This window comes from Mus caroli, unplaced genomic scaffold (genome assembly GCF_978045245.1).
Source record: "Mus caroli unplaced genomic scaffold, Mus_caroli_1 scaffold_2, whole genome shotgun sequence".
NCBI classification, from domain to species: domain Eukaryota; kingdom Metazoa; phylum Chordata; class Mammalia; order Rodentia; family Muridae; genus Mus; species Mus caroli.
The window spans coordinates 68,106,246-68,126,536 of record NW_028227257.1 but is presented as its reverse complement, the minus strand read 5'-3'; the positions used below and the strand labels follow the sequence as shown (position 1 = coordinate 68,126,536).

The 20,291-nt window shown below is 40.4% G+C and overlaps 1 protein-coding gene across 1 annotated transcript in view; it reads left to right on the top strand.

Annotated features, from left to right (window-relative positions):
- The first annotated feature begins 1,799 nt into the window (after nt 1-1,799).
- Katnbl1 (katanin regulatory subunit B1 like 1) overlaps nt 1,800-20,291 on the top strand; it is a 42,281-nt gene continuing 23,789 nt past the window's right edge. The window contains exon 1 of the mRNA XM_021152650.3: nt 1,800-1,935. The gene's annotated coding sequence lies outside the window, so the exon portion shown is untranslated. The remainder of the gene's footprint in view (nt 1,936-20,291) is intronic.

Here is a 20,291-nt window from a genome sequence, read left to right as displayed (position 1 = left end):
ACCAGATTTCGAGTCTCAGGTCTCTGCCATTTGCTACCACACCGCCCAGCCTCTCTTGGGGTGAGGAACATGTTGTTTTCTCTCTTTATTCTCCTCTGCAGAGGGCCCAGGGATAATCTTTATTGCATAGTGGGCCATCAAGAAATTCATGTTTATGATGATGAAGAAATACCTTGAGAGAAAGTGACTTCATGTGCATTACGCTTCTACTTTAAAACACCACCACCTACTTGGTAGAAGTCGTGTTTAGGAAGTATTCTCTCTGGCCTGGTTCCTCTCACTGGCTCACCCAGATGGAGCTCGAGGGTGTGGTTACACATGGAGGCATGTGCCTGCTTGTGCTTGGTATCATCTGAGCAGCTCTCAAAGACATTTCTCACACAAAGTAGTCTAGAAATATTTTCCCATTCCCATAACTGGCTGCTTCAATGTTTTCATTGTTACTTTTTTCTTTTGGATTAAAGCAAGGACTCTGTTGTTGCAGAGGACAAATATATGACATTATACTTAACTAATGGCCTCTTAGCTCTGAATATCCACATCATTTAGAATATACCTTTCATGACCTCACTCAGTGTGGTGTATTGCGAATACCGCTCTTTCTGACTTTCCAAGCCACTTCCTGTTGTCTACAACACCTGGAGACAAGTCTACTAGGTGCATAGGAAATCCTTAAACATGTCGTTGTACCTAATTTAAGCAGCCATTTCCTTAAGACCTAAGAGTTCTTTCAGGAGCATATAAAAAAGTGAGCCATGGGATGTACAAGGAAGAGTTGCATCAAATGCCCTACTTGCTTAGCTTCTGCACTGGGGACGCAACCACAGAAGACAAACTTAGTCTTATCTTTGCTACCCTTGACCAGTGGCTTAACCTGAGCAGGCTCTGGTCAAAGGAATTACCCTCAGTAACTAAAAACAAGACAGGGACAGAACCAATTCTAATCTTTTTGTTTGTTTGTTTGTTTTGTTTGTATTTTTTGTTTTTTGAGACTAGTTTTCTCTGTGTAACCCTGGCTGTCCTGGACCAGGCTGGCCTCGAACTCAGAAATCCACCTGCCTCTGCCTCCCAGGTGCTGGGATTAAAGTCGTGCACCACCACTGCCCGGCCCAATCCTAATCTTATAGTATTGTTCCCACCCAAAGGAGACTGAACTTGCTTTCTGAGGAGAGGACCTATATTATACACATTTGTCTGAAGACTGTTGCAGCAGTCTGTGAGTTTTGGGTGGGGAGGGTGCTGGGAGTTGCAAATTTTTTGTTTTTTGTTTTTTTGTTTTTAAATAATAAAGTTGATAAAAAAATTGTTAAAAGAGATTCTGGAAGTGTGACACGTAACAGAAAACAAGACAGTCAGAAATTATGTAGTGTTTACCAGGAGCCACATACTCTCCAAATCATTTTGTATGTATTAACCCATTTGCTATCCCCAGCAATACTGAGGCAGATGCATTTTCCTCATTTCCATTTTACAGATGAGGAATTCAAAAGCACACCGTTTTGTGACTTGTCCAAAGTGGCACAGTTCCAGAGTCCACGCTTTTAACCACTATATCCTGGTGGTTTAAATGAAAATGAATATTCATCTTCTCCTGAACGATTTTAACAGCAGATTGCCCCACGTGCATGTAGGTTGTCCCTTACCCGCAGGGCCACAGTTCTTGTGGCAAAGCGTCGGACGCACCTGTGGACACGAGGGGGCGCCGCCGGCCCGCACCCTGGTCCCCCTCCGGCAGGCATCCGAGGGGGCGGAGTCTGAGCTGGGCGGGGCCCGGCGGGCCGCCCACGGGGTAGCTATCCCGGCGGGCTGCGCGCGGCGGTGTTTGAATGGCTGTGAGTGGGGCCCGGCTGGGGATCCGAAGGACGCTCCGAGCTGCCGAGCGCGGTTCATCAGCACAGTGGCTGAGCTCAGGCGCTGCGGTACCATGAGGCGCCGGTAAGTGACGGCCGGACCCGGTTGGGACCTTCGCTGCTGCTCGCGCGGCGGGCTTCTTGAGCAGCTGGCCGGGCCCACCTGCAGGCCCCGCGGCAGCGGCCTTTCCGGGGCTGGGCGGCGGGGTCGGGGCGGGACGCAGGCGGGTGGGGCGCCCGGTCTCCCGCGGAGCCCATGGGCGAGCGGTTGTCTGGAGGTTGGAGCTGCAGGCCTCGGGGGTCCTGGCAGGAGAGGCGTGGATCAAACCTGCTGTCATTTATTTATCTTCGGGTGGAGTCGACATCTGCACCCTACGGGGAAAGACGGGACGCGTGAGAAGATTGCTGTGCGAGGACAGGTTTTCCCCAGAGCTGCCTAGGCCCGGCTGAGGCATTTCCTTATTTTTCAGAGGAATTTTTGATTCCCAGACAGATCGGCTTTTGTTTCTCAGGACAGAAACTTGACATAGCCGCATAAGAATTATTGACTGCAACTTTTAAAACCTCGTTGTGCTTTCTGAAAAGTTATTCTGTAATTGTACCTAGGTGCTTAACTGAGCTTACGCATGGAGATAACAAAGAGTTGATTTGTTTTGTACTGGCTTTTAAAGTCCCTTGAAAACAGCTATATCAATTTCTTGGCAGATCTGGAAAAAAAAAGTAACTGGAAGAGATAATTCTATAATTATTGCCGATTTTGTACTTAACGAGCTCTCTGAGACACCAGTCCACCTAATATCAGAAACTTTATACAAAATTATTCAGGATTTTTCTTCTCTCTTATATTCTTGGTTGTGAGCTGAGCCATCTCTCCAGCTTTCTTCTCTCTATTAAATCAGCTTCTTCAAGTCAGAAGTTTATGCACAGAGGCTTTTTACTTGGATAGTAGCTGGACTTGTAATAAACCATAACGAGTAATAACTTACTTATTTTGTTTTCTGTGTGCTAAGAGTTGTTTTAAGAGTGCTGCTTTGGAATAGGTAGTATTATCATCATTTTGACATGGGAAAAGGCACGGGGAAGTCATCTTAGGTAGGGTTACATAGTTATTTGCTCCACAAAGCCACAGGGCCGCCTCCTCTGCCTTGCTCTTACTAATGTTCAAAGTGTTGTTTCATTTGCTTGAGCTTCAGAGATATTTATGTGCGTACGCCTCTGTGTACACTACACATGAATGAATCCACACACCAACCACATTGCCTGCTCGTGTTGACCACGATTAATTTTTGTGTTTGAGGGGGGAAAAATGTTTCTAAGATAAATAGAAATAAGGTTTATGGTTTCATTTTTCCGAGACTGTAGAGAACAGCTGGAAACAGGATTCTTTAAAACTGGGTACACTATTTTGTATTTGGAATGAGTATACTTAATAACACCGTGCAGAGAAACACACCTCAAGAGTAAGCTACCTTCAGTAGTCAGCACTTGTTTACATGGAAGTCTTGACACTTCATTCATCAATCACTGAGGTTTCAGTTGCCCCAGTGTCCAGCGCAGCACTGGATCCAGTGAGCTATATTCAAGAAATGTGCCGGGCAACAGATGTCAGGGAAGTTAGTTTGGTGTGAGATTGGTTACAAGGTAATATACTCTTCCTTGGTGCAGTGATGTATGATGATCTGGCCTGGGTAAATCGGCTACACAGCTAAGAATTGAAGGGCTTGTGTAAGACATTTATAGAAAGGGAGGCAGGGTATTTTACCGAAGAAACTGTTCAAAGACTAGGAATCCAGACCAAACATTACTTTTATTGGGAACAGTAAGGCGTCTTTTTAAAAGTTGATGTTGGTTAACATCATCTGAAGTAAGACTGGGAAATGTTGTCAATGAGACTTGTCATAGAGATCTGATACACCCAGAGTTCTCAGGCACACAAAGATTTGGGAATTTGTAAAATTTTGTTGCAGTGGCTCTCAACTGGGTCAAGTTTTCTCCTTAGGATATTTAGGGTTGTCAGACATAAGGAAAGGTTGATACTGTCAATCTACTGTCCCTAGGCTGCATCAGACAGACTCCCATAAGAAACAGTCACTCCAAGGGTCAGTGTTGCTGTGGTTGCGAAACCCTAATTTTAAGTTGGTTGGTTATGTGGCTGGCTTCCACTCACATGTGTTATAGGTAAGTAGGAATGACAAATTTTAGGAACACAACTAGACTTTATAATGACATTAGGAGTGGTTTCGAGCTCCCCCAAAGGCTGTTCCAATCCTGCAGGAGAGGTGTGTAGGAGATAGGCAGGAGCTTTAAGAATGCTAAAATTAAGGTAAGAATCACTAAATATTATTTTATCTAAATGTGAAGATAACAAAAATTCATTTGAAATAGAAAATGAACATAATAGAAAATAGAAAACAGAACATAAGCAAAAATCATAAGGTCCAGCAGGATGGTTCAGTGGCCAGAAGTGCTTGCCTTCTGAGTCTGATTGATGACTTGAGTTTGATTCTGCAATCCACATTAAAAGAACAAAAGAGACCCCCAAGAGGTGTCACAAGTCTATAATCTCAGTCAAACGGGAGGTTTAGGAGAGGTGGGAGACGGCGAATTCCCCAGAAACCTGAGGGCCACCTTACCTGCAGTATTATTGCAGCATGGTAAAAACAAGAGGGACTCTAACTCTAGGGCTGGAGAGATGGCTCAGTGGTTAAGAGCACTGACTGCTCTTCCAGAGGTCCTGAGTTCAATTCCCAGCAACCACATGGTGGCTCACAACCATCTGTAATGTGATTCAGTTCCCTTTTCTGATGTGTCTAAAGAGAGCTACAGTGTACTCATATACATAAATTAAATATTTTTTTGAAAAAAAGAGGGACTCTTCAGCAAGGTAGACGTGAAAGCCAACTCCCTTAAAGTTGTCCTTTGACCTCTATTTGCACTCTGGCATGTGCATGCACACACAATATTTAATAAATAGTTTTAAATTATTTTTTAAAAGTTTAAATATATCACTTATAAATACACCAATAGAACAACTGTTAATGTTTTGATGTATGGCTTCTTTTGAAGCTTTTTAAAGGCTGATAATACTTTTCTTTTCATAAAACTGGGATTATGGGCTAGAGAGACAGCTCAGCAGTTAAGAGCAGTTGCTGTTCTTGCAGAGAAACCAGGTTGAGTTTCCAACGCACACATCAGATGGCTTATAATGTTCTGACTCCAGTTCCAAGGCCCCTATTCTGGTCTCTGCACATACATGTATGTGACACACATTCAGGAAAGCCCACACACATAAACTAATACAAATAAATACATTAAAAATACATATCTTTCCATTGTTTAAACAAATACTCTTTTTTTTTTTTTTTCTTTTTTTGATTTTTGAGACAGGGTTTCTCTTGTGTAATCCTGGCTGTCCTGGAACTCACTCTGTAAACCAGGCTGGCCTCGAACTTAGAAATCCGCCTGTGGCTGCCTCCCAAGTGCTGGGATTAAAGGTGTGCGCCACCACTACCCGGCTAAACAAATACTCTTTAGGGGACAGGAGAGATAGTTGATCAGTGAAGAGCTCTTGTTCTTGCAGAGAACCTGGGTTCAGTCCCCGGTACCAATGTGGTGGCTCACAGTCACCCATAATTCCAAGTTTAAGCAATCAGATGCCATCTTCTGACCTCTGTGGGTGTCAGGCATACATGTAGTGCACATACATACATGCAGGCAAGTCATTCATGCATATAAAATAAACCTAAAAGAAATTAAAAGTTAAAAAATACTTTTACAGTCACAGTATTTGGGGTTTTTTTGTTTGTTTGGTTTTGATTTTTTGAGACAGGGTTTCTCTGTGTATCCCTGGCTGTCCTGGAACTCACTTTGTAGACCAGGTTGGCCTCGAACTCAGAAATTCGCCTGCCTCTGCCTCCCGAGTGCTGGGATTAAAGGTGTGCTCCACCACTGCCCGGCCTCAGTATTTGTATATATGACTGCATGTACACATGCTGCTGTGAAATTATAAATTTTGCTTTACATTCAGAAAAGACATTTAAGGAAGAAATACTGGAACACAGTGATGTGTGTGTGTGTGTGTGTGTGTGTGTGTGTTTGAAGTAGCTGGAGATACGGCAGAATGCCTATCTACCATGCACAGTGACCTAAACTAGGTACTCAGCATTGCCCCCCCCCAAAAAAAAAAAAGAAAGAAAAAGAAAAGAAAAAAGATTATTTGACAACTTGGACTACATAGTGAGGCCATGTCTAAATAAATAAATAAGTCAGGATTAAAATCTTTGACATTTCAGGGTTTGATGTTTCAGAAGCCAATAAAAGAACAGTAGAAACAGTGAAGTAAGTTGTATGCTTATAATTTTCATTCTGGAATGTGAATTGTATTCACATACACAACATAATGAGAATGTTTGGTCTGTAACTCACTACATAAATGAGGCTGGTCTGGAATGCAGTGAGCTACCTGATTCTGACTCCCAACTGATGGGGTTAAATGTATTTACCACCACACACCTGGCTCCTCCTGAGATTCTATGAAAACCCTCACTATCAACTTAATCTTTCCCCACACTCCTAAAGTTAGTCCTGTTTCTCTGCTTTTACTCTTTTTTTTTTTTCTTTTTTTTTTTTTTGAGACAGGGTTTCTTTGTGAAGCCCTGGAAGTCACTCTGTAGACCAGGCTGGCCTTGAACTCAGAAATCCGCCTGCCTCTGCCTCCCAAGTGCTGGGTTAAAAAGGCTTGCACCACCACTGCCCGGCACTTTTTTTTTTTTTTTTTACTATTAAATTTATATTGCAGATGGCAAGCTTTCTGCTTCACTCTCTTTTCAAAAGATTTTACTTTTTTTAACTGTTGGTCATGAATCAAAGAGTAAAGGGCTAATTTTGAGTGTTTAATGTATAGATGACACAGTTTTACAAACTGATTATAACTCCCACCCTCATTTTTCTCAGGGGAATGGGAAATTGTCTTTAAAATGTATAGTTCATAAAGAATGTCATAAAATATACCAATCAGTATTGCTGTTTTATCATTCATTTTGCTTGATTGCTGTTGTGTAAGTGACCCTTTTAAAACTAATCTGTGATTGTAATTGTTAGTTTTTTGGTTGCTGTGACAAATACCTGAGAAACAATTTAAGAAGAGAAAGGGGCGTGTGTGTGTGTGTGTGTGTGTGTGTGAGTGTGAGTGTGTGTGTGTGACAAATACCTGAGAAACAATTTAAGAAGAGAAAGGTGTGTGAGTGTGTGTGTGTGTGTGTGTCTGTCTGTCTGTCTGTCTGTCTGGATTTGAGGTTTCAACTAAAGGTTAGGTGGATTCATAGCTTGGGTCTGAGCTATGAGAACTGGCTGCTCTTTCAGAGGTCCTGAATTCAATTCCCAGCAACCACATGGTAGCTCACAGCCATCTATTATGGGATCTAATGTCCTCTTCTGGCATGCAGGGGTACATGCAGATAGAGCACTTATATACATAGGATAAATAATTTTTTTTTTTTTTTTTTTTTTTGGTTTTTCGAGACAGGGTTTCTCTGTATAGCCCTGGCTGTCCTGGAACTCACTTTGTAGACCAGGCTGGCCTCGAACTCAGAAATCCGCCTGCCTCTGCCTCTCGAGTGCTGGTATTAAAGGCGTGCGCCACCACGCCCGGCAAATAAAATTTTTTAAAAGTAGCCTTTATTTAAAATAATTCATTTATCAGAGCTATTTGACCATACCAACTTCAAGGTTAGTAAGAGCCCAGGCTTGGTAGTACCTGAGAATCTAGCACTTGGGAGGTGGGGACAGGAAAATCAGCTCAAGGTCCTCTTTGGCTACATAGCTACTTGGGGGCCAATCTGGGCTACCTGAGACCTTGTCCCCCCAAACAAACAAACACCAAAAGGATGATAAACCAACCTATCATTTATCTGAGAGTAAAACTAACAACGTTCCATGACACAATTTAATGTTTACCATATTTAGGTACTTATAATTTAACATTTCCAAATATCTTTGAATTTTCTTAGTGTACTTTCTTGACTGATCACTGTCTATCATTTTTGAGTGTATTGTCCTGTGAGTAACCCACTTTCCACTGACTTGTGACTAAAAATACAAGGAAGATTTGTCAAATTTAGAGAATGGTGCAGCCTTTTAAAGTCTGGTTTAGTATTAAACCCTGAGGAGTTTTTTGTTCTTAAGGATAAACTTTGCTACTTTGAGCTGGGATGCATATGTCTGCTCTGTTTTAATACTTTTATAATTCTGAAAGTACACTTTACACATTGATAAAATTTAGTGAAATAATCGTTGAGAACCACAGGGCAAACCCTGTTCACTAGAAGCTGTAAGATGATCTTATACGCAACTAAGGAATACTGAGAGTTATGGAGGATAGATAGTATGTGTAACAACCCCCCTCCCCCAATGAGCCCCTTAATTGGTTATTTGGTACCAAGTAGTTAGTCTTGAAATCATCTACATCCAAGTAACACCACACAGACTAAAGCAAATAGTTAATATATTTAGATGTCTATATGTAATGGTGATAATGACAAAAGAGGCCAGAATTTGAAGAGGGCACAGCATGAAAGGTTGAAGGAAGAAATGGTATAATTGCACTTTAATCCAAAGTTTAAAAAGACGAGGTTGTAAAGAAATTGCTGCCGGGCGTGGTGGCGCACGCCTTTAATACCAGCACTCGGGAGGCAGAGGCAGGCGGATTTCTGAGTTCGAGGCCAGCCTGGTCTACAAAGTGAGCTCCAGGACAGCCAGGGCTACACAGAGAAACCCTGTCTCGAAAAACCAAAAAAAAAAAAAAAAAAAAAAGAAATTGCTTTAAACCTATTTTCTATTTCTTTTTCTTTTAAAAAAGAAATTTAAAAATATTTATTTTGTGTGTATGGGTATTTTGTCTGCATATATGTCTGCACCCCACTGTGTGCCTGGTGGCCACAGGGGCCTTTGAAAGAGGGCTTTGGATTTCTTGGGACCGGAGTTACAGATGGTTGTGAGCTACCATGGGGAAGCTGGGAATTGAATTCAAATTCTCTAGAAAGGCAGCTAGTGCTGCACCGAGCCATCTTTCCAGCTCCATTTTGTAATGCACAGTTTAACTTAACAGTTTCCTTGGTAGAGCATGGTGATCCACATCCTTTAGCCATCATTCAGGAGGTAGAAGCCGGAGGTCTCTGAGTTCCAAGCCAGCCTTGTCTACCTAGCAAGTTCAGAACCACCAGGGCTACAATAGAGATGTCTTGTCTCAAAGAAAAACAAGAAAACCGACAAAACAAACAAACAAATAAAAAACCCAAAAGGCAGTTTTCTTTTTTTTTTTTTTGGTTTTTCGAGACAGGGTTTCTCTGTGTAGCCCTGGCTGTCCTGGCACTCACTTTGTAGACCAGGCTGGCCTCGAACTCAGAAATCCGCCTGCCTCTGCCTCCCGAGTGCTGGGATTAAAGGCGTGCGCCACCACGCCCAGCTAAAAGGCAGTTTTCTTGCCAAGCTCTTGGATAGATTTTTAATAATATCATCATGCCTGGCATATTGCATTATAAGTGTTTATTTTAGTCTATTATTCATCATGTTATACTCGAATGACAGAATTCCATAACCAGAAAGGTTGGGAAGTTTAAAGCTATGACCAGCAATGAGGTAAGAAAGTTCTAGTAGCTGAGAAGAGGGGTGGCGGGGATACACTATATAACACCAAAAGTTCTTAGAACGGCTTCAGAGTTTTCTTTTTATACATTTTTTTGTTTTATTTGTTTGTTTGTTTATTTATTTATTTATTTATTTATTTATTTGTGAGACAGGGTTTCTGGCTGTCCTAGAACTCACTATGTAGGCCAGGCTGGCTTCAAACTCAGAGATGTACCTGCCTCTGCCTCCCAAATGCTGGGATCAAAGGTGTGCTCCACTTCAACCAGCTTTTTATAGTTATTTTGTATTCTTTCACGTGACTTTTTATTATTATTATAAGAAACTTCATGAAAAAGTAGTTTATTTTACTTAGCCCCTACACTACTACTGTGAAAATAACAAGTTAAGTAAGATCATGCAACTAATAAAGGACTGTAATAGAATTTAAATTCAGTGACTCTGACTTTGGGATTTTTTTTTAAGACAATTTCCTGCTCCCTGAGCCTGCTTCATTGAGATTACACTTGCCTGATCTGTCCTGTATTTGTATTTCCTGCTCTACTGTATTGCCTTTTCTTTTGAGCTTAGTAATACAAGAAAATGAAAACTTCACACTAATTTTTTTTGCATTTAGTGTGTGTGCCCATTTGTGTGCGTGCCATGATGCACCTGTAGGATTCGAAGGGAAACGTGCAGGAGTTGCTTCTCTTTCCACTTAGGACGTCACATGTGGCAGCAAGCACTTTTAGCCAGCCCCTCACTTAATCTGGGATTAAACTAAAATTGTATGTTTATATGTCAGTTTTTGAAGATTAAAGGAATGATAATACAGAATCATGTTTTAAGGGTATATAACTCAGTAGAAGGGCACTTGCCTAGCATGGGCTATTTATTTAGCACACATATTACGGATGGCGATAGTAATTTCTACCTTTACTAATAAGAGCCTGATGTAGAAAAGTCTTTGTAGGAACAGCTGACAGTCCTTGCATATTTGCCAAGTTTATTTTGTTGTGGATTTAGTAAATGTGACAGTTTAAAATGGAGTTGCTGTTATAAAACAGAACAAGGAGTCACAGATGTCCCAGCTCCTCTGGAGGCTGTGGCAAAAGGAGTGCATATTGGGTACATTTCTCAAGAGGAAGTTAAAAAAGAAGGAAGAAAGAAAGGAAGGAGAGACAGAGAGTGATTAAATCATAGATAGATAGATAGATTTATTTATTTATTTATTTTATGTTGATGTCTTCAGACACACACCAGAAGAGGGCATCAGATCCCATTATAGATGTTTGTGAGCCACCATGTGGTTGCTGGGATTTGAATTCAAGACCTCTGAAAGATCAGTCAGTGCTCTTAACCACTGAGCCATCTCTCCAGCCCCTAAATAATGCATTTTTAAAAGGCCTGGGACCATAGCTCAGTAGTAGAACACTTAGTTGCCTGGTGTATGCCAGGCCCTAGGTTCAGTTTCTAGGCTGAACAAATGAGTGCTGTTTTTTTTTTTTTTTTTTTGGTTTTTGGTTTTTGGAGACAGGGTTTCTCTGTGTAACCTTGGCTGTCCTGGAACTCACTCTGTAGACCAGGCTGGCCTCGAACTCAGAAATCCTCCTGCCTCTGCCTCCCAACTACTGGGATTAAAGGTGTGCGCCACCACGCCCGGCTGAGTATTGGTTTCTATGAGAATTATTGGAATATTGCTTTGGCTAATTTTAGTTAACACGAACCTAGTCATCTGGGGAGAGGGGACCTCAGTTGAGAAATTGTCTCCATCAGAGTAGCCTGTGGGCAGTGCTAGTCTTAGGCAGCTGTGGAAGAAAGATAACTGAATGTGAGCCGGGGAGGGAGCAATATTCTTCTGTGGTTTCTGCTTCAAGCTCCTGTCTTGGCTTCCCTTAATGATGGCCTGAAAGTGGAAGATGAACTCTTTCCCAGTTGCTTTTACTCATGGTGTTTATGACGACAACAGAAAGCTTAACCAGGACAACTGTGTTGTATAGTCTATTTGAAAGCAAATGGCTTAAACATTTTATTAATAAATTACATACTGATTTGAAAATTAAAGCAGTAAAAAAGCTAAGTCCTGTCTCCAGATATTTCCATTTTCAGGTTTTTGTGGTTACTTCTGATAATGGTTAATATTGATTACCAGTTTGATCTAGGATAGTTTAGGAGACAGGCCTCTGGGCATGCCTGTTGAGGGATTATCTAGATTATGTTAATGTAGGTAGAAAGACTCATCTTAAATGTAGGTGACACTATTCTTTGAGGTGTGGTCTGGTGCTGAGCCAAAAGTAGGAGACCTGAGCAACAGAATTCTTCCCTTCCTTCTTTCTTCCTTTCACTGCAGTCTGACTAGGTCCCTCAAGCTTTTGCCACCATGATTTCCACAACATGGTGACCTATACTTCTGAACTGTGAGCCACAGTAAACCTTCCTAAGCTTTGCTTTTTGTCACATATTTTGTCATAGCACTGAGAAAAGTAACTACTGATATATCATTTACAATATTATATGGATGTGTCTGTGTGGCTATGTGCACATGATTGCAGAGGGCAGGAATGCCCAATATCTCTGGTGGTGGTGAGCCACCTGTTGTAGGTTCTGGAAATTGAGCTCGGTCCGCTGGGAAAATAGTACACTTTTAAATGTCCCTAAGATTCCGGTCTAATTGGGATCTATTGCAAATGCTTGGGTGCTCCATAGGATATACTGCTTCTGCCTTGTAGTAACTAGTACCAACCTCGGCTTCTTTTAGTATAATTAATTTTTGTTGGCTTGTCACTCTTCTCAGAAATAAGACATATGTTACCTGTTCATATTTTGACACATAGTAGGGAGTGAATTAAGTGTGGAATATATGTTATGTTTTCTTTTCCACTTTTGTTTGTGTCCAGTGGCCTTTGCAGGAAGATGGCTTTGGATTTTGTCATGAACCAGCCTCTGTGTCCATGGGCCAGGGGCCAGAGTTACCTTTCCCAGATCAGTCTGGTTTGGTTTGGTTCAGTTTGCCTCCAGGAGTCACTGTTGTTTTTGTTTTAAACACATAAGCACATTTCTTACCTAAGGAGAACTCGGCTTCAACTTTCAGCTCTTTGAGAAGAGCTCTGTGCTCGCCTTGGTGCCGGAGACCTCACTTAGAGCCAGCAAAAATGGCCTTGCACCACAGCCTTCCAGATATGTTTGCCTTTTAGAAGGTTTGTTCCCAGCAGGCCTTTTCAGGTGCCAAGGTGGCTGGGGTTTTTTGTTTGTTTGGTTGGTTGTTTGGTTGGTTGGTTGGTTGGTTTGGTTTTTTCCAGACAGGGTTTCTCTGTGTAGCCCCAGCTGTCCTGGAACTTACTCTGTAGACCAGGCTGGCCTCGAACTCAGAAGTCTGCCTGCCTCTGCCTCCCAAAGTGGCTGTTTTTATCATTTAAAATTCATTTTATCATTCAAAATACCAGTGTTTTGTGATTACACATTTGTTCACTCAATGGGGTGTGTATGTACATGTGTCTGTGTGTAGTGTATTTATACATTAAGTATTAGCTATGAAATTGCATTTTAGGTAGTATATGTTAATGTATTCAGTCCCTGTCTATCAGCAGTTTTATAGTGTAGTGATGGCTCAGTAGGTAAAGGTGCCAAGTCTGACAGCCTGAATCCAACCCCTGTGACCTACATAGTAAAAGAGAAGGCAGTTTTTCACAAGTTGTCCTCTTGACCTCCACACATAGTAGCATTTGTGTGCGCATACAGACAAGTAATTTAGGAAAAAATTTAAATGCTTTAAAAAGCTTTGAAGTTTATTTGGCCGGAGGAGACAGACTAAAATCAGCTAGTGCTCAGCCATAGCTTACATTAATCCCTCGTGTGTTTGTTATCTGCCAAAGGCAGAAACTGCAATATTAAACTGAGTGTTCTAAGAGATGGTATAGGAAACCTTGCACAAGACCAGAATCAAGAAATGCTTTGGAAAAAAAGATTCAATCTTCATAGTAAGAGAGGCTTTGATAAAGCAGAAAGGAAGAAAAGAAATATTTTCTGGAGAAGAAACATTTTGTTTCAACACAAAGGCAACATTGACAGAGACAGAATATGTCTATTACAAAAGCTTGGGAAATGATAATTAATGTTATGTTTTCTGTATTGAAGGACACATACAGTAAGTCCCTATCCTTTTCCTTTGTAAAACAGTTTTAGTGTCCTCAGAGTTTGTCCATGTCCTGTGTCTCTCCTCACATTCTCCCCCTGATCTCATGTCATTGTCCCCTCAGCCCCCTTCTTTTCCTTTTGATTTCTGTTTAGTGTTCAATACCACTCTTCTGCCAAACTGCCTGCTGCTTTGGAATCAGCTTTGACTCTCAAAATATTCTCTCCTTAAGCCAGGCATGGTAGTATGTGCCTGTAGTTCCAAAAACTGGGAGCTTGGAGCAGGAAGACCAAGAATTTGAGGAGGGGGAGGTGCTGCTTTGAGGTTGCTCAGTATGGATAAAAGCACTTGTCTGCATAAGCCTCCACAAAATTGTCCTCTGAATTCCCATTAGTGTACATGCATGTACATTGTGTGTGTGTGTGTGTGAGATGGAGAGGGAGAGAGAGAGAGAGAGAGAGAGAGAGAGAGAGAGCAAGAGAGAGCATGCAAGTACGTAACACCACCACCAATAATAATTTTAAAGTTAATTTGTACTGAAGAGATGCCTCAGTGGTTAAAAGCACTTGGTACCAAGCCTAATGACCTGAATTCAGTCCTCAGGACCCATATGCCAGCTGTAGCTATATAACAAGTTCCAGGTCAGCCTGGGCTATATAATGAGACTCTGTTTTTCATTCTTTTGGAGTTAAGTCAAGGCAAATTACATAAATAAACATTTTTACTTTTATTCATGAAAAAACTAAAACAGCTGGTTCCCAAGTTACATGGATAGTTAAAAGTGGAAGCTGCCTGGTTCTTTTGAACCTGATCTTTAAACTGCACCGGTCTTTAAGTTTTAAGAGAGTCTTTAGTTTTTCCTCAGTAAGCTGTGGCACATATACTACACAGTGAGCACTAAGGTTCCCAGAGAGTTGAGAGAGCATGGAAGGAGCCCAGAGGTGTCTGCTGATTGAGCTTTGTAAACTCCCACATGCCATTGCATACACAGGGCACTGAGGGCATGTTCAGCTTGGTCTACACAGTCTGATCCAGCCCACACAGTTGAGTACTAGAACCAGTTGGTCTGGCTTTGGTAATCTCCATTCAGAACGTACGTGTGTTCTGGGTGTTTTAAGGAACACTTCAGAAACTTTCAGGACTCAAGAATAGACTGGTTTCCTAAAGGGAAGACAGTGGGTCTGAGCCCACAGTTACTTCTATCAAGCAAATGCCTGATATTTGAGCATGCTATAGTGAAAAGCCATAAATTCTCTCCTCTATTTTTTCCTATGTGCTGGGGATTGAGCCAAATCCTTGCAGATTTTCTACCACTAAGCTACACAACAGTGTTATTTCCCAATTTCCTTAAAGGCAGTTATTAAGATACTATTTCTATGACTTGTCACTTCCATATAGTAGCACAATCATTACTATAGTAAAATATGTAACATCTCTCTACCCCCAAAATTTTCTTATTCCTTTGGAGAAAACTTTTCCCTGCTTACAGTCCCTGGGTATTATTGATACTTTTGCTCCCACAATTTATATTTTTGCTATTTAGAATGTCATGAAAATAGCCTTTTACATTTTAGTTTCCTTCACTTAGCTCAATATAGTTGAAGTTTATTCATGTTATATATGACTGTAGTTATTCACTGTGTTTCTATAGTTTTATAGTTCATTAGTTGATAATTTTTATAGAAAGAAATGGTAAAAAAAAAATGTAGGACAGTAAACATTAGAACTGACTGAGGCCAAACATCCATACATCCTGATTGCATGGGACAGACTTCGTTTGTGCCTGTTATCCTAACAAGCTTTTTCATGATGCCTCCTCTCATTCCTAGCAGTGTCTTGGTTTGGATGGTAAATTACTTAGTTAATCCAAATGTGGCAGGATAAGATGTAATCATACTTCATAGGCTTTCTGGTGGTGTTCAATTTGCTTTCCAAACACTAAATCATACATATTTATGTTTTGTGTAAATGCTATGAATGTTAATAGCAATAATGCATATAATCTCACTTTGATCGTCACAATATTATTTATATTTTACATATGAGAGAATAGATTCAGAATAGAAGGCCCTCCAAACTCATGAACTAGAAGGTTTATTTACTCCAAAGTATATATGTCATCTATATATATATTCACATCTGTTAATTGGGAGGCATTGTAGTTTATTAGTTAAGCTTATAAACAGTAGGAAGAGAATCCCTAGAATCTAGCCCCAACTCTTTGCATTTTTGCTGTTGATTTTAGGGCAAATTCATCTCATCTATACAAAAAAAGTCCATATGTATGTATTTATGTCTTAAGTGTGTGCACATAGAGAGGTCAATGCCTGACATTCAGCAGATCTCTTATAAGATTATTTAACATTAGTGTAGTGGTGCGTTTCCTTCCCAGCTCTCCTCCTGTCCCATTAGAAAATAACATGGACTCCTCATGTGTATTTCCTCTTTTTTTGAGGGATTATCTCTTATAGCCCAGGCTAGTCTTAAACTTGCTCTATAGTAGAAGATGACCTTAAACTCCTGATCTTCCTTCTCCTGCCTCTTAAAACCTAGAACTATAAGTATGAACCACTGTTCTTGGCTTCTCGCTCTTAAAAAAATAAGAAATAAAAAGTACCCCAATAGTATGGTACCTGATAATGAGGGTGTTCTGTGCTTAGATAGTTTAGTGTATATATATATATATATATATATATATATATATATATATATATATATATATATATGAGTCAGTCCAAAGACAGTGGTAGCCAAGACTGGGTATCACAGAGCTAAAGAACATAATTGAATGTCTCAGAACCTACTAGATTTCCAATAAATACTTAACATGCAGTATAACCAGGTTTACTTGAGCAAAGTAAGGCATCCTTAAAATGTATGTAATTTATACTTGGCTTAGTCAGGGTAGTATTGCTTTGATGAAACGCCATGATCAGTAAGCAAGTTGGGGAGGAAAAGGTTTCTTTGGCTTACAGTTCCACATTGCTGTTCATCGCCAAAAGAAGTCCGGTCAGGAACCTGACACAGAGGCCATAGAAGGAGTGCTGCTTATGGCTTGCTTGCCCTGGCTTGCTCAGCCTGTCTTTTTATAGAACTCAGCATTACCAGCCCAGGCATGGCTCCACCCACAGTGTCCCCCATTGATTACTAATTGACAAAATGCCCTACAGTTGGATCTCATGGAGCCATTTTCTCAACTGAGGCTCCTTTCTCTGTGAGGACTTTGTGTCAAGTTGACACAAAACCAGCCAGTACAAAACATAACTTTGGAAAATCCTGTATTTGTATTTTCTCCATAAACACTATAGTTGTTATTACATAGGATTATTTATAGGGATCAGGAGAAGACCTGTAGTGGGAAAAAAAGAACTAATTATTTTTACAGTATTTTTAAAAATATTTATTTATTTATTTATTTATTTATTTAATGTATAAGAGTTCTCTGTCTCTGTCTTCAGACACACCAGAAGAGGGCATCTTATTCCATTACAGATGGTTGTGAGCCACCATGTGGTTGCTGGAAAATGAATTCAAGACCTGGAAGAGTAGTCAGCACTCTTAACCCTCTGAGCCAGGGTTAAGAGTATCCAGCCCATTTCTACAGTATGTTAGGCTTGAAGTGATGGGGCTTTTCTGATAGTAGAAAAGGGAAGTCAGAATGGAATTAGGAAATATTTTGATGGAAGATTCTAAAATCTTAGTGGCTTGGTGAAAGGAAAGGAAGAAGAATAAAAATAACTCCCCAGTTTCTAGTTGGACAGAATTTTGGTTGTTAGTAATTCAAGTATGATAGGAAGTGCCATTATTGAACTGACAATTGAAGAGATCTGTTTTAGACATGTTGATTAAAAACTAGTGGTGGGTGTGGAAACCAGTTTGGTACAGAAAAAGTTACAAGAGAGCCTAGATCTAGAAAAGTAACTGAACCTGTGAAAACATGCACCCTCAATGTTCATATAGAGAGAAAAGAGTTGTTGAAGGAAAAGTGACTCAAAGAAGGGAAATGAGCAAGGAGAGTCTGCAGAGTTGTGTGGGAAACTGAGGATCATGAACTGCTGAAACAGCTGACTCGTGATGAAGGAGTAGCCTTAACATTGGCCTGGGAGCTCTCCATGAACAGCGACTGCTAAAAGGTTTTATTTATTTATTGCAGTGGGGAAGGTAATTTGTTTTTCTTTTTCATTTTTCTTTTCTTTTTTTCATACTTTGATGTTATTTGTTTTGTTTTGCCTTTTGAGACAGTCTTACTATGTAGTCCAGACTGGCCTTGAACTCACAATTCTGTCTCTTGCTTTAGCCTCCAGGGTACTGTAATTATAGACTGTCACTATTCCTGGCTCCCACATAGTTTTAAGCGATAGACTTATACATGAGAGAACAGAATAAGGCAAAATTGTAAAGGGTTAAAGACAAATTGGAAGCTAAAAAGCACTCATTGTAGAAATTTGGCAGGAAAGGAAAACAGAAAGAGTATAGGAGCTGATAGGAGAAACTGGAGCATGCTTGAAAGCAGGCACAGGGGAATCCGGTTCAAAGTGAGAAAACAAAGAGAAAAAAATGAAGCAAGTGGGCAGAAGTAAGAAAATTAGATTATATTGTCCTAATTTTGGAAAACTTAAAAGGACTGATCTCATTTTTAAAAAAATCATACTTTTAGAAAATAGAAAAACCTGTAAGTTATTGAGGTGGAAGATGGCCCATAGTCCCTCCAGCAATAACTTTAATTAAAGCTGTGTTGTGTTGTTTTACAATGCTTGGGATTGAATTTAGGCCCTCAAGCATGCTAGGCAAGCATTCTACCATAGAGCTGTGTCTCCATCCCCAACTTAAGTTTGGTAATTTCTTTTTTTTTTTTTTAAAGATTTATTTATGTATTATTATATGTAAGTACACTGTAGCTGCCTTAAGACACTCCAGAAGAGGGAGTCAGATCTCATTACAGATGGTTGTGAGCCACCATGTGGTTGCTGGGATTTGAACTTAGGACCTTTGGAAGAACAGTCAGTGCTCTTAACCGCTGAGCCATCTCACCAGCCCTGGTAATTTCTTTTAACTAATTAAACGTACTTTTAAACAGATTTATAACATAAACATCCACAGGGTACACATGCTATTTTAATGCATGTACACATTTTGTGTTGTTGAATCAGGTTGCACATATCTCCTTGCACACTTACCCATTTCCTTAGGGTAAAAATATTCAGAATCTCCTCTGCTTGACTTTTGAGATACACAGTACATAATTGTTACCTACGGTCACTTTGCTATCCCAGAACTTCGTATCGCATATCTACCTACAACTTAGAGCCTATTGATCAGCCCAGGTCTTCCTTCTGCTCTCAGCCCCTGTAAGATCAGCTTCAGTAGATTCCACATAGGAAATTATAAGTTACTTGTCCTTTTGTCTCTGGTTTATTTCACTTACAAAATCTCTGTTTCTAGACAGGTGGCATAAGTTGTAAGACTTCATCCTCTGTGGTATTCCATTGCTTATATTTACCACATTTTCTTTTTTTTTTTTTTGATTTTTAATATTTTTACTACATATTTTCCTCAATTACATTTCCAATGCTATCCCAAAAGTCCCCCATAGCGCCCCCCACTTCCCTACCCACCCATTCCCATTCTTTTGGCCCTGGCATTCCCCTATATTGGGGCATATAAAGTTTGCAAGTCCAATGGGCCTCTCTTTCCATTGATGGCCGACTAGGCCATCTTTCGATACATATGCAGCTAGAGACAAGAGCTCCGGGGTTCTGGTTAGTACATCATGTTGTTCCAACAATAGGGTTGCAGATCCCTTTAGCTCCTTGGGTACTTTCTCTAGCTTCTCCATTGGGAGCCCTGTGATACATCCAATAGCTGACTGTGAACATCCACTCCTGTGTTTGCTAGGCACATTTTCTTTATTCATTCACTAATAAATAGATTATTTCCATTTCCTGGCTATTGTGAATAGTGCTACAGTAAACAGAGAGAAGTAGAGTTTTCCATGGCAAACTGAACTGTTTCTTTTGGATAAGTACCCACTAGTGGGACTGCAGAATCATCTGAGCGTTTTTGATTATTTTGAAGAATTTTTGTACTTTTTTTTATAATGATTATGCAATATACATTCCCATCATTGGTGTGCAACGATCTCTTTTCTTTTGTAAAATTTTTATGTATTTATTTAGTGTGTGTGTGTGTGTGTGTGTGTGTGTGTGTGTAGGAGGTTGGGGTTGAGTGCATGTGTGTCCTAGTCAGAGGACAACTCTTGAGGGATTGGTTCTTTCCTAACTTCACATGGATTCTGAGGCTATATCATGGAGGTAGGTCATCAGGTTTGTGTAGCAAGATCCTTACTACTTAGCTATCTCACCGCTCCAGGGGTTCCCTTTTCTATATATCCTTGCTAGTACTTGTTTTCTGTACTTTCTGATAATAGGTATTCCTAATGAAAGAGAGTAATAATCCAGTATGATTTGATTTGCATTTCCCTGATGATTAGTGATGTTAGCTAACACTTTAATCCTCCTGTTGACTGTAGGTCAGTTTAGGTTATGTTAGCTTGCCAGTGCTGTGACAGAATGAATACCTGAGAAAACCACCTGAAAAGAGCAGAAGTTGACTTTGGCTCACTTTCAGAGGTGGTAGGTCATGATTACTTGACTCCAGTGCTGTGGTCCCGTTGCAAGACAGGAAATTTT